Source organism: Oncorhynchus gorbuscha, linkage group LG03, assembly GCF_021184085.1.
Source record: "Oncorhynchus gorbuscha isolate QuinsamMale2020 ecotype Even-year linkage group LG03, OgorEven_v1.0, whole genome shotgun sequence".
Taxonomy (NCBI): Eukaryota; Metazoa; Chordata; class Actinopteri; order Salmoniformes; family Salmonidae; genus Oncorhynchus; species Oncorhynchus gorbuscha.
In genome coordinates this window covers 51305064-51320811 of record NC_060175.1, presented here as the reverse complement: position 1 = coordinate 51320811, position 15748 = coordinate 51305064, and the positions used below count along the sequence as shown (strand labels likewise).

The following is a 15748-nucleotide window of genomic DNA, read 5'->3' as shown; positions in this document are numbered from 1 at the left end:
CTACCTAAAATACCTTTTTATTATCTATCCTGATGTCTAGTCACTTTACCCTGCCTTCATGTACATATCTACCTAAAATACCTTTTTATTATCTATCCTGATGTCTAGTCACTTTACCCTGCCTTCATGTACATATCTATCTCAAATTACCTTGTGCCTCTGCACATTGATCTGGTACTGGTACTCCCTGTATATAGCTCCACATAGATCTGGTACTGGTACTCCCTGTATATTACTCCACATAGATCTGGTACTGGTACTCCCTGTATATAACTCCACATAGATCTGGTACTGGTACTCCCTGTATATAACTCCACATAGATCTGGTACTGATACTCCCTGTATATAACTCCACATAGATCTGGTACTGGTACTCCCTGTATATAACTCCACATAGATCTGGTACTGGTACTCCCTGTATATAGCTCCACATTGATCTGGTACTGGTACTCCCTGTATATAACTCCACATTGATCTGGTACTGGTACTCCCTGTATATAGCTCCACATTGATCTGGTACTGGTACTCACTGTATATAACTCCACATTGATCTGGTACTGGTACTCCCTGTATATAGCTCCACATTGATCTGGTACTGGTACTCCCTGTATATAACTCCACATAGATCTGGTACTGGTACTCCCTGTATATAACTCCACATAGATCTGGTACTGGTACTCACTCCCTGTATATAACTCCACATTGATCTGGTATTTCACGGTTAAGTCCACACCCGTTGTAAACGCTGCGTGTGACAAATCCAATTTGATTTGATTTGAGACCTACTTTCCTAAGGCGAAACATTCCAGTTTCACTGAAGATCCTTTGGTGACATGAAGACTTTCGGGGAACTGAACTTCAATCTTTGGCTCATACTCTCCCATTACAGCTGTGTCAGGTGGAAGAACATCACATTAATTCAAACACAAAATGAACATTGCATTCTATAATTCAAATGAAATGCAAGAACTGTGGCACAGAGCAGGTTGGTAAAGGGCATGCCTGCGTGTTAATATGCTTTACAACATCTCTGCTCCAGCTCAAATCTTAAGTGGCACACACTGTATAATCACTGGTAATGGGGTTGGTGAGGTGAATCTCACTGTGCAGAAAAGTGTTTGTGTGCACGTGTGTGAGTGTGTCTGTGTGTGTCTATGCACTCTACATTTCCGGATAAGGAAATGCGTAAACGTGTCTTTTCATGCAGAGGGAGAGATGGCTTTTCATGCCGCGTTCAAAACAACTGGGAACTCTGGAGAAAGAAAAACCGAGCTCCGACTGAGAAAAATCCCTTTCAACGGTCCTCCAACTCCGACCTCTTTCTTAGAGCTCCAGTTGACCGACCTGAAGATCACTGGCGTCATGATTGAACCGTGTATTCTTTCGGAGTTCCCAGTTGTCTTGAACGCGGCATCAGACCTACGGCTCGTTAGCGTGAATACAGCACAACCCCGATCCTGAGCAGCAGCTAAACAAACACCGTCGCGCTCAAGACGACTGATTTATCTCCCTAGCTTTCACTCCCCACAACTGTACAGGCGAGGTCAGCATGCAGGATAAGCAGGAGCCAGTGGAGCCAGTGGAAGCAGTGGAGCATGCTCACCGTCCCTGCGCAGCACCACGGGGGTGGGCGAGCTGTACGCGGTGGCGTTGGTCATCATGTTCCTCACCACACACGTGTAGTTCCCCACATCGGAGGCCTCCACCTTGGCGATGTACAGGTTGCCGGTCCTCTGGGAGACGAAGCGACGGGTATCCTGCAGCAGGAAACTTGGGCGTCCGTTGAAAACCCACGAGTATTTGATCTCTGCAGGGGAAAGAGCACAGACAGCGACCGCAGAGGATCGTGGGCATTGACAGAGGAAGAGATACTTGTGCCAATGACATCACAAAATCTGCCAGTGTGGGCGAAACTAAGGATAAACAAGAGATCAGGTTAGACTCTTGTACCTGTACTGTAGCTATAAAAAGGATGGAGACATGCAGTAGTTGCATCTTATAATATCTAATAACATTGCACTTAGACAGTGTAATAAGACTTATGTGCAGGGGGCAGTTCAAAAAACAGTCGCACTAACAGACGGTGACACCTCCATGGCAGTCATGGCATTCTAGTCTGTGCCCACTGTTGCCCACCGACATACTCAACAGCAGTATTTCAAACAGTTTCTAATTGAATAACGCGGCATTCAATAATGTTATGTTTTTTGTTTGTTGTTTTAGCTCGACAGCTTAACATGGCTGAACCTTGCTCTTTTCACGTCTCCAAGCATTTCAGAGAGCAAGCAGGGATTTGGATACGCTATTGAATTCCATTTTCAGTTAGAGGAGATAGCAGCCTCCTCCCGCGCGTACTACGGGTCAGTGCCACCCGGCTTATGCCGATCACACAGACAGTGGAGTAAATTCCAAGTTCAAAAACATTATCGTAATCTAGGCTGGGTCCTTTTTTGTCCTGACAGCCTTTAGACTCGGCGGCCCTTTAATGAGAGAGAGAGGGAGTGAAAGAGAGACAGAGAGAGAAGAGAGATGGACAGAGCGAGAGAGAGAGAGAGAGAGAGAGGGGGTGAAAGAGAGACAGAGAGAGAAGAGAGATGGACAGAGCGAGAGAGAGAGAGGGGGGGGTGGAACAGCGGGATCTGGAGACATCAATGTCAAATTAAGAGCTTCTTAAGAGACAGGGAGGGTAGGGTGGGCTGGGGTATTAGAGCCCCTCTGATCAAGGAACACATTACATCCTGCAGTCAGACTTTTGACTGGGCAGACAGTAAAGATCCTATTGCTTCCTTCAGGGAAACAGTGAATTAAAATGATCATAGTGAAAGTCAGGGCATAGTGACAGACCTTTCATGATTAGAGAGTATTATGGAGTGGTTCTGCTTAAGGGTTGTGGTCTCACAGCAACAGAGGACTCGCAGAATTGAATACTGAACACAGACCATTTCAGAACACCTACTACTGATGGCTCAAGTTGCTTGAAATAACATTTATATGGCTCTGCATTTCTGTATCAGCAATAACTTGCGCTAAATTGGTTTGACATTACTACAAGTTATGACACAAAACAAACATGTTTGCTTGGATCTAAAAATCCACAGCGTTGTTCTCCAATTCAAAAATGTATGCCTTTCCTCTGAAATCCACCTGGAGACAGCAGCATTGTGAAACACAATCCCATCAAATGTCTGGAAGAAAAACTAGAAAATATAAAATGAAGAGATGAAGGCATTTTGGGGAAAAGGAAGAGAGATTGCAAAAAAGGTGCGGTTTGAATCCCTCGTGGCCATTGATTCAGTTGGACACAGAGAGTCGAGAAATGCTGGTACGCTGGCGTGAAATTGTGGTAGTGGCGCGGAATGGCTTCAGGAGTGCGGGGCACTTTGAGGGTCTGCTAATCAGCAGCACACAGACACGGAACAGACTCGCAGCTGTGCCACGGGATAAACGCCCCCCGACACACCAGCCACCAGGAGCGCTGGAAGGAAGTGGAGCGCCGGAGGCTTACAAATGATAGCACGGTAGCGGGTCACACTGGGAAAGAGTGAGCTTGAGGCCATGAAGTGTGAGGGTATGAACTGGGGATGTAACGGCATTTGGAGTTTGGGTTGAGTTCAGGTAGATGAGGGATCCTGCTCCAGTCCAGTAGGACTGATCATAAAAGCCAGTCCCACGGGAGAGGAAGAGAGAGAAAGTAGGATATGAAAGACTAGAAGTGAGAAGAAATAGTAGATATGAGAGCAGAGACGTGCAGCAGTGTTGGGGAAGGAAAGTGGGTGTGATTGTGAGGGGGCGTAAGATAGCTGGGGCGTGTGTGAAAGAGAAGCAGCATAGAATCAGTAAGGGTTGAGGATACAAAGCGTTTTACACTCAGGAAAAAAAAGGGTTCCAAAATGGTTCTTCAGCTGTCCCCATAGGAGCACCCTTTTGGGTTCCATGTAGAACCCTCCGCGGAAAGAGTTCTACATGGAACCCAAAAAGGCTCTACCTGGAACCAAAAAGGGTTCTTCAAAGGGTACTCCTATGGGGATAGCCGAAGAACCCTTTAAGGTTCTAGATAGCACCTTTTTGTTGTTGTAAGAGTGTGGTACCTCCATTATGGGGTGGAGGGCCACATAGCAGCACCACAGCCTGGCCTTCTCTCACTGACACTGTGTTCCTGGACTTTCTGCTGAAGTTCTGAAGATCTGTGGGGAGGCAAAGACAAAGTGGCTCTGATTACTTTCAGACGTCAATAGTTGAACCTCCCCTAAATTGCAGTGAGATTCTGGAGAGGGCATTTTCATTTGGAAGACCATGTTCCTCTCTATGCACATTGCTTGTACCTCATTTGCTTTACTTCCCTGCTAATACCACCAGTGACATGTGTGAACAGGGAGAGACATAAATACCTCTCTCTAAACCGGGGTTTTACGGATCACTTTCACTTTTCATTAAATGCTGCTGCATTACGAGGAGAAATAGACAGCTCCAGGGACCCCAAACCTTTGGAAATATCATTCAAATCCCAAGAGGGGGGCAGGCAAATATCAACAATAACAAAGTCTCATCTCATCCGAAGGCTTATCACCATTTAAATGAACATATCAAGTATGAGCACCCTTCCTGCATGAATAATACAAACCCCTAACCCCTGAGATTGGTTATAACTTCCCTAAACGTAATGTGGGATTGGTTTGGTTTGTTTAATTAGCTGGAGCCTGTCAGTAGACCTGCATTGTAAAAAGAAACAACATTGCCATATGAACACCCTACCAGGTCTACCAAAGGCATATCACTCAGGTGGACCATTCCAACTGGGTTAGTCTTGGCACTATCTCCAGAGATGTAAATAAATGTGTTGATGAACTCACGGGAGAACTTTAGTCTGGAATGATGTTTATCTTTTCACTGGCTACAGAGGGAGTGAATTTCACAGTGCATTTGAGTGAGAAGAAGAGAGGTAAACGTGCCCATCTGTTGTTGAAAGCGCTCCAGATGATGTGATTTAGTCAGGGTGTAACATTAAGCCAGAGTTAAAAACCATTCTAAGATTCCGACTTACACTAATCACTAATGGAGCTGCAGGCTTAGTGCATGTCAACACGGCAATTACCCCAAAGTAACAGCTCTTCTCAAATTAAAACATGCTTCCGGAGTGAGAAGAAAAACCCTTTTGGGGTTCCTAACCTGAATGATTTGCTTGTGCTGTACTTAATCGTGCGTTAAATCGTAGCAAATAACATCTTCACTTGATGTGTCATGACTAGAGAAACAGACTGTCTCTCGAAGACGTGTCTTTAAAAAACACTTGAAAATGAATGTTTTTTTTAGGTAAATGTCTGAAATGGCAGTGTTTTGTTGTTCCTTCGTATTGAAGATAGGAGTCCAAATCTACTCACATGCAAACTGAACCTTGGCCTCCCTGCTGACGATGGTCCCAAAGACATTGGTAGCAATACACTGGTAAACGCCCCCCGTGATGTGTTGCATGGGGGTGATTGATCAACAGGTTTCCTTCAACCAGGTTGTAGTTCAAATCCATGTCAATATATCCCCCATCAACCTTCCATCTGTAGAGCCGCACACACAAACACAAATGATTATTCCTCACGATCAGACAGTACAAGCCAACATGGCCACAGGACAACATAGTATTCTAAATGAAAATACTGACACGGGGAAAGGTATGAAAAGCTAGAGTTTAAAGGACAAGCACCTACTTATAATGCGGGACTGGGTTCCCCTTTGCTTTACAATTGATGAACACCTTGTTGTCCTCAGACCTCAGGGGGAAAACGCTGTCACTTGGTTCTTGAGTGAAGACAGGTCCATGGCGTGCGCTTCTCTCTGAGTGAAAAGAGCTCCCCCGCTTTAGTTTTACCTTGCTACCGACAACTACGCCTGAACGGTGGAAGCCAATCACTGAGGACAAAATGATACATTGTGTGAACCTATACCCAACTATGTACCCAACCTGTTTTACTGTACAGACAGTAGTCTTTAGGCTACAATGACAGCCTCGCCACAGTGTTGACATGAGAGAGAACAAATACGCCACTGACAATTAGAGGCCAATGAACTGATCCCATTCTCTACACCCTGTAGCTCTGCACGCATACTCGGACGCCGCATCTTACAGCGCACACGGACAAGTCATACAGGAAGTCCAGGGACATCTTCCACAGTATTCTCCTTCTTTCCATTTGAATTCCAACCAACGTGCAGTCTGTTGGCACACCCGTGACACGGATGGCAGCTCAGTCAGGTCTGCTGTTTTGGTAAGCTGTTGCCAACTTACCAATACACCAGAGTAATTACCCCATGTTACAGTAATTGACTCCGCTGAAATGCAGCTATCGTTCCCTTAATGCGTAACCCCCCCCTCCGTCAGAACTAATCGCCTTCTCTGTTCCGACACACAGTAGGCAACAGTATCCTGTCGGTAGCTCTTCACAGCTACAGTCCAAGTTCTAATGTCCCCTTTGGAAATCAACAGTCTTTCATATGTACGATATGAGATTATTTTTATATATATATATATATTTTTTTTTACAGGTACCTAACCTTGAAGACTAGGACAAAGAGAAGTACTCCCTCCCGCATCATCATCATGCTAATGAGAGTGTGGGGGAGAAGCTTTGCCTGAGGTGAGGACCTCCTTTCCTTCCTCAGCCTCCAAGGGAGGTGCTTCATATCTCTGTCCTTTAAAGGAAATAAATGAATGAACCTTTTATAGCTGGTCTATTCAACCTGGGAAATGCTCGTGCTTCGTGTAATTTGGAGAGATCTCACCCTGGCTAGCAGTCACCCTCCAACTTGCCATCAAACTACACATGCACACTGAATATCAATTATATATGTATTTATGTAAATGTGAGCTCAATGGTGAGGAAAATACATCAACCCGCACCAAGTGGAAGTCTTTGACATCTCCACATTCTGCCCCCCCTCTCTGCCCCCCCTCTCTGCCCCCCTCTCTCTCTTCATTGTCGTTTTTCTTTTCCAGGCTGCCTTGATCTGTACGTGTCCCTGAGAAAGTGCTGACTGAAGATAAAATGCTAACTCAATGGAGATGGCAGCATAGATAACACAATAGCCACCTACTCCATGCACTGTGTACATTTAAATACATTTTGTCTGATGGCTTGTAAATATCCGGGCTTGACTTCCATTTACATCTGTCAGCCAGGCGTGTCAACGTTAAATCCCTCTCCATTCTGTAGATGGTTCATAATACCCAGACATAAAGTGTGGGAGATACACTGCTATATTGACACTCCAGATCTCTGCCTCTCGAAGGTCACTCCGGTGTACGGAAACAGAATTCAGGTTAGTAATTGGGACCTTGCAGGTGTTTGTTGAGTGGCATGGCTAAGAAGCTAAGGAAGTGTCATTGCCATGGGGATAAGCATAAAGCGACACATATGACATGAAGAATGAGAAATACAAAATAGATTCGCACCATGGAAACCATTGTGTTGCGAGTTAATCACAAACCCTACATCTTTCACTCCCAAGTTTGGTCAAGTTTGACACATGATCCTTTGTGGTGATATAGATCAAATGACGAGTGATGTCATACCGAAGGAAACCCCCTAACATCATGCATCCTGGGTGAGAATGGCATGATACTCTTTGAAGAGATAAGGAAATGTTAAAACAGTCAGAGGTGTGTATCGCTTGCAGAGGGGTGTATGCAGATCAGGTGTGGTATCGAAGGCAACTTGGGGGACATCTTACCAGCAAGGCAGTCCGTGAGTGACAGAAGGATTAACAGTTCCCATGGCAACAACATTTTCATTTTCCAAGGTCAAAGGCGTTCTTTCTTCCCATCCAATTGCCAGTGAGAGGGGAAAATTTCCTGTGTAAACTCTGCTCCTTGTAGCTGCGGAAAGGAGAAAAGACAAAATGGGCAATGTGACAACAATCCTTTTGCAATAGGCTATACACTGAGCCTGTTGAAAAATGGAGCTGGAATTGAGGAAAATCAGTCAACCATGAATAATGAATTCATCAAAATAAGCAGGGTCAAGATCCCGTGCCTGAGGGACAAGCTAGTAGCTGATCTACAGGAGCTGATATTTGGTGTGTACATTCTGCTGCTACAATATCTCCCAGGAGCACAAGTCAAGGGAGCGAGAAAAAAGATTCAAGGCTTGCAGAAGCAGCAGATGAGTAGCTCAACCGCCCTGCCAAAGGCCCTGTTTAGATTTCGCCGAAACTACTGGTTCAATACGGTTACACTGTGGAAAATAACGTGATACATACACAGATCTGCATGCATTTCTCTCTCCTCACAGCAGTGAAAAGGATGTGCCCGGGGAGATGTCCGATGTGACTCTTGAAGGGCAGGGAATATGACAGCGCGGTGAGACATTTCCATTTAACCTGGCCTCTATTGAGAGAGCTAGAGAGAGCAATCCGCCTCGAAACACAGAGCAGACACAGACGATATCCTCTATGAAGCATCAGAGAGAACTACTATTGCTGTGAAGAACAAAGAATTGCAGCCATACACAGTCACAGGCTTTGATCAGCAGCTCCAGACAGAGAGGGTTAGGTATCAATAACATTAGCTCATTATGATGTCCTGCAATTGGTACATAAATACCTAGACTATTAACACGGGCCCGAATGGGAGACATTTGAATAGGTGCAATACATCTCCGATATAAATTGAGACGGGAACACAGTTTTCCCAGATTGTGATCACCTTCCGCGTGAACAGAATTCCATACACGGATGGGAAAGTAAAGTAAAAGCTAAAAAAGGAAAGATAAATAATAGTAATTCTCTCTGACACGAGGTGTTAAAACCATGACCTTTGTAAGTTACACAATGTGCCCAGCATGAAAAGCTCAGCATGAACTCCTACTGTACATAGGTAATGTCGGCTACTTCTTGACTCAGGTACTGCCCCTCCAGCTGTGGAGTTGAGCTAATGCCACGTCGTACAGTTATACAATGCACTTCCAGATGACGTTCAAATGTGAAAAACCAGATCATTTACATTCGATGGCGACAACGTTTCTCCAAACTTTTACATCCTTTTCTTTTCCCTCTTTGCAATCAGTGCAGTCTCATTTCCTGTGGTGAGAAATAGCCACGTTGGAAACTTAATAGAAGAAAAGGGGAAGAGTAGTAATCAGGAAAGATAAAAGGGCTTAGATCTCAGTAGGGATGAGAAGAGATTCAATTAGATTCATTATCTTCTTCATCTTCTACTTTTTTCCCCCTAGTCATTCTGCCCACAGCTTTGCCCTGAATCGCAATCAACTACGGAGGAATAAGTCAGTAACAGGACATTTGGCTGATGCCTTCCCTTATGGGTGATGTATCTGTCTCATGTAGGGGAAAACTGACGCTGAAACAGTACCCATATCACAATAGACAGAACTCACATTGGACCTATTTGAACACCTCATGGGAGAGCTAAATGCATGGACTATCCCCCCCTATCCATTGCAATACCATCCGTCTGAAATACCACCTGTCTGTAGTACCATCAATCTACAGTCCTTGGTAGGGGTATACAGTATGTACCATTTTGGTAATATTAAGTTTGTGTGCAATTTTCAACTCTCTGTATCCTTTTGGGAATATTTGCCAGCCAACTACCCAAAACGGCTATTTGCAATCAATAAATTATACATGCCAGCTACTGAGCTGAGTCATTCACAATCAATGTGATCTAAATTCAGGCAAGCTTGCCCAAAAAAAATCAGAGCACACAATCCTCTGGCAGAGTGTGCGGTGCAAAGAAAAATAGACAGCAGAGATGTACATTGACCAAGAGGGGACATTCTTCCTTTTGGTCCAAGTAGATCCCACTGTGACGATGTAGAATCAGGGCTTTGAATACCGACCCCCCAATCATCATATTCTGGCCAATCCAAATCATTCCATTTTCCAATTCCAAGAACTGCTGCTGCATGCTGTAGGGATCCTCCTGGCACTCTTATCCACCCAGACAGGTGCTACACATTGTTCATGGCTGAGTTGATGTCAACTCAAACATACCGTAGAGCACCAAACTTGAATATGAATTGTGTAGTAGAGGAGTGGAATTAATCAAGCCATACCTGTGGCGACTTGGATCACTGAGGAGTTATCGCTATTTATGGGTACTTAGAGGATCGGGAGGGCAGGGGAACCATTGCAGTCCATTGCCGAGGTTGTCTAACAAGGCCCTGAAGCCTAAAGTCATTAGTGTCCCTGCTCTGCCAGATGATCGATGCTAATTTATGTTTGGTCTAGTCAGCTGTCCAGTTTCACTTTCAAGCTGATCAACTTTCTTTTGTCTCCTCGCTGTAGTACGTCCTCTCCCCCTGGCGCTCAAAGTCAAACTCATGGAGCTGTTTGCCTTTGCCCCATGGATGGAAGCTATGATTATGCTCAGCGTCAAGATGCAGAGCCTAGATTCCCGGAAGTGTACGGTACGACTGAGAGAGATGGCACTGTTCCTCTGTCAGATAGCACTGCTCTGTTTTTAATGATGCATACGTCCTGGGCATCCTTGGGGAGGATGTGTTTCTTGGTCACAGTCCAGAAATTTAAAGTAGTTGCTCATGATCCCCATGATTAATTTATATACCAGAGAAAAATACAATGGTAATAATTCTTGTGCCCAGCGGACGGTGGTCGCAGGTGTTGGAAACACCAAGTGGGATGAATCCGAGCTAATGGTGCCTGCAAGGGAAAATATCTGTCAGGGATTAATCCCTAATAACACTGTGGTATAGATCACGTGTCTCTTCTCCCTCAATGGCCTCACGAGATTAAGATAGCTAGCTGGAGAGAAATGATTCAATGAGGTATGGGTATCGACACGGCTGCATTTTGGTCTGAGGCATTGGCTGGTTTAATGTTCATTACTGATGAGCAGCATCCCACAGTGGGATATGTAAACTAGGTGGAACTGAGAGGAGGATGCAGTTGAACTCTGTTGAGCAGAGTTCCACTTCATTAGTTCCTGAGTAATTGGCTATAACACGTGACCACGGAAAATTAACATCAGCGGCCTAGCCAGAGGTAATTAAGGCATGTTTTTGGAGCTTACCCCTGTAAATAAGACTAGTACACAAAATCCCACACTCGTGGTTTCAAAGGCCTCATTTTGTTAGGGTTAATCATGGCATAGAGTGCTTGGACCAGGCTGGACTACACACTTTCTCTCTGAAATTTGCAACGCCATGGAGGGGAGGGGAAGGGTGCACTCAAGAGATACAATGTTGCAATGGACAGACCTTAATTATTGCTATGAAATATTATACCGGAGGTACAGAATGAATTAAGTCTTGTCCATCCCCTTCCATTTATGGCCTTATCATATCAAAGCTCGCCTCTCCAAAACACTCCTGTAATCTCCTTGATCTCAGATTACTGTCAACCCGTTTCCATTCATGGGAGAGCTGGAGCTAGGCAAACACTATGGCGGCTGGATGTCAATCAGCATTTACTGGCTAAGGGCTAAACACGTTGCTAGCGAGATGAGAGGAAGAGTAACATTGACGAGCACCATCCTGTTATTCCCTGTCTTGCCCTTCAACATTCACGCCAACCCTAAAGTGACTTCACAGAGTCAACAGGCAACGAAGAGTGAAGGACGAAGATACAGTAGCTCAAATGAACCCACAGATGAATCTTTACACTCATACGAATGGCTGTTGTCCTTGAGGGGAAGAGAGCTTCTTTCAGTCAAAGTGTTACAAGGGGAAGGAAGTGGTAAGATAATGGTTATCTGGCGGGCAGTCATGCACAGAATTGAAAGTAACCCGTTCATGCTAGTCCTTACAGCTTGAAATCTGTGATAAGACGATACTGTAAGTGCCGTCCCCAATAACGTAGCTAACACCGATCAGCACCAGGGACAGCTGCAGATACTGTATGTTGAATATTCACAGCCCACTATTGCTAAATGTAATGTGGGCGTAAAGACATGAATACACACAAATTCACACGCACACATGCACACACGCGTGCACACCCACACACACACACACACACCCACACACACGCACACGCACGCACACACGCACACACACACAACATAGAAAAATGGGATTACAGTAGCAACAGCAACAGCTCTTGTACCTTAAATAACACCCACAGTCGCAGTCTTTTACAGTATGAAATAAATCACCAGCTCCACTGACAACCATGTTTCCCACTGATTGAGTACTCACAGAGTAACTGGAGAGAGCCCTCTACTTCCCCAGGAGCTGAGACACAATCAGCCCCTTCCTTTGGTCTGCTAAGAGAGAGAGAGAGAGAGAGAGAGAGAGAGAGAGAGAGAGAGAGAGAGAGAGAGAGAGAGAGAGAGAGAGAGAGAGAGAGAGAGAGAGAGAGAGAGAGAGCTCAGAGACCGTGTGAGCTGAATCTGAAGCCGGACAGGAGCCACTGAAATGGTGGGAGCTCGGGAAGCTCTGTGCCTTGCTGCTGCTATCGGTCTGTAACACAGTGTGTATCCCTGATCACAGGGAACATTTCTTTGTGCCCTGCCCCTTCATGGCGCCGCACAATTATGGCACCACTGATGCCAGCAATCCACCACGGCAGGATTCAAGGATTGTCCTTGAATTCCTGAAGAAAGGAGTGTCTGGATGTGAAATAGTGATACAAACGTGACAAACAACACTGCAAGTTTAATCCATCTGATCGACCCCAGATCATAATTTGTTTGACAGAGTTTGTGTATTAACAGAGCCGAAAATCAATAAGATAAATATTGCCCTTTGAACTTTTCTACTATGTTGTGTAGTGGTAAAATTCTATAAAGATATTTTGTACAAGTGGTAGCTACTTCATAGGGTATCACCATTTCTAAGAGGCATTGGTGTGATACACAAACATACACGCGCACACACACATACGCGCATGCACGCACGCACACACACACACACACACACACACGCACACGCACACGCACACGCACACGCAGAGACACAGACCAATCACAATGACCTGAATTCCTGTGCTAGCACCACAGAAGCCATTTACTCATTGTAATTTGGTTTCCAGCATGGCAGACACCAGCAGAGCTATCACAAAAAGACAGATTGTTTCTGCAGGTGGATAGAGCTTTACTTGCAGTGGCCTTAATAAAAAGCACTCTGCATACATACTCTACAGTGCAACATCTGAAAAAGGGCATTTATTATCCCAAAATAAGCAAACAATTTCACAACAGTCTTAAAGAGGAGCATTGAGCAAGTTGCGGTGAAATACCTGAAACACGCAAAAGGTAATACAACTGGTGAGAATTAATATGATTTCATTTCCAACCAAATTAGTGTATGTGTATGTTTGCTAGGCAATTTGACATTCAGCGAAAAAAATCCAAGACTCAACAATAATAAGAAAATATTACTTAACACAAACCTTGTGTCCTTCTGATGAATGTTTGTTGTTCATTTTTGTTTTGTTTATTCCTCTTTTGTTTATTATCTATTTCACTTGCTTTGGCCCCTTGAATTGAATAGAGAGAGAGAGAGAGAGAGAGAGAGAGAGAGAGAGAGAGAGAGAGAGAGAGAGAGAGAGAGAGAGAGAGAGAGAGAGAGAGAGAGAGAGAGAGAGAGAGAGAGAGAGAGAGAATTCGAAAACAAATCCAATTTTGAAAAACTCCCATATCTACTGGGTGAAATTCCACAGTGTGCCATCACAGCAGCAAGATTTGTGACCTGTTGCCACGAGAAAAGGGCAACCAGTGAAGAACAAACACCATTGTAAATACAACCCATATTTATGCTTTTTTATTTTATCTTGTGTCCTTTAACTTTTTGTACATTGTATATATATATATATATATGTATATAATATGACATTTGTAATGTCTTTACTGTTTTGAAACTTCTGTATGTGTAATGTTTACTGTTCATTTTTGTTGTTTTTCACCTTATATATTCACTTTGTATGTTGTCTACCTCACTTGCTTTGGCAATGTTAACACATGTTTCCCATGCCAATAAAGCCCTTGAATTGAATTGAATTGAAATTGAATTGAGAGAGAGAGAGAGAGAGGACAAGACAGACAGAGAGACAGATAGACAGACAGAGACAGAGACCGAGACCGAGACAGAGAGAGAGAAAGGAGATAGAGAGAAAGGAGACAGACAGACAGACAGACAGACAGACAGACAGACAGACAGACAGACAGACAGACAGACAGACAGACAGACAGACAGACAGACAGACAGACAGACAGACAGACAGACAGACAGACAGACAGACAGACAGACAGACAGACAGACAGACAGACAGACAGACAGACAGACAGACAGACAGACAGACAGACAGACAGACAGAGAGAGAGAGAGAGAGAGAGAGAGAGAGAGAGAGAGAGAGAGAGAGAGAGAGAGAGAGAGAGAGAGAGAGAGAGAGAAAGGAGATAGAGACAGAGAGAGAGAGAGAAAGGAGATAAAGAGAGAGAAAGGAGATAGAGACCGACACAGACAGAGAGAGGAGAGAGAGAAAGCACGTCAGAAATCAGCTCAATGTAATTGAAGAATCCATAGACTGTAACCACTTCTGGAAAACATTTTAAAAAACAACAACACGAAAGAATTATCTGTCCAAAATGGAGATGTATGGGTACACCACTTCTCCAATCTTTTTGGATCTATAACAACAAATAAAGAGCAAAAACATATACATGATCAAATACAAATCTTAGAATCAACTATTAAAGACTACCAGAATCCACTGGATTCTCCAATTACCTTGAATGAGTTACAGGACAAAATAAAAACCCTCCAACCCAAAAAGTCCTGTGGTGTTGATGGTATCCTAAATGAAATGATCAAATATACAGACAACAAATTCCAATTGGCTATACTAAAACTCTTTAACATCATACTTAGCTCTGGCATCGTCCCCAATATTTGGAACCAATGACTGATGACCCCAATCCACAAAAGTGGAGAAAAATTTGACCCCAATAAGTACCGTGGAATATGTGTCAACAGTAACCTTGGGAAAATCCTCTCCACTATCATTAACAGCAGACTTGTACATTTCCTCAATTAAAACAATGTACTGAGCAAATGTCAAATTGTCTTTTTACCAAATTACCGTACAACAGACCATGTATTCACCCTACACACCCCAATTGACAACCAAACAAACCAAAACAAAGGCAAAGTCTTCTCATGCTTTGTTGATTTCAAAAAGCCTTCGACTCAATTTGGCATGAGGGTCTGCTATACAAATTGATGGAAAGTGGCGTAGGGGGTAAAACATACGACATTATAAAATCCATGTACACAAACAACAAGTGTGTGGTTAAAATTGGCAAAAAACACACAAATCTCATCACATAGGGAGACAGGGATGCAGCTTAAGCCCCACCCTCTTCAACATATATATCAATGAATTGGCGCGGACACTAGAAAAGTCTGCAGCACCCGGCCTCACCCTACTAGAATCTGAAGTCAAATGTTTACTGTTTGCTGATGATCTGGTGCTTCTGTCACCAACCAAGGAGGGCCTACAGCAGCACCTAGATCTTCTGCACAGATTCTGTCAGACCTGGGCCCTGACAGTAAATCTCAGTAAGACCAAAATAATGGTGTTCCAAAAAAGGTCCAGTCGCCAGGACCACAAATACAAATTCCATCTAGACACCGTTGCGCCACAGGTAACTTCCACAAAGCTGTGAACGATCTCAGAGACAAGGCAAGAAGGGCATTCTATGCCATCAAAAGGAACATAAAATTCAACATACCAATTAGGATCTGGCTAAAAATACTTGAATCAGTCATAGAGCCCATAG

The 15748-nt window shown here is 44.1% G+C and overlaps 1 pseudogene; it reads right to left on the bottom strand.

Annotated features, from left to right (window-relative positions):
• LOC124020722 overlaps positions 1-15748 on the bottom strand; it is a 92387-nt pseudogene that overhangs the window by 26599 nt on the left and 50040 nt on the right.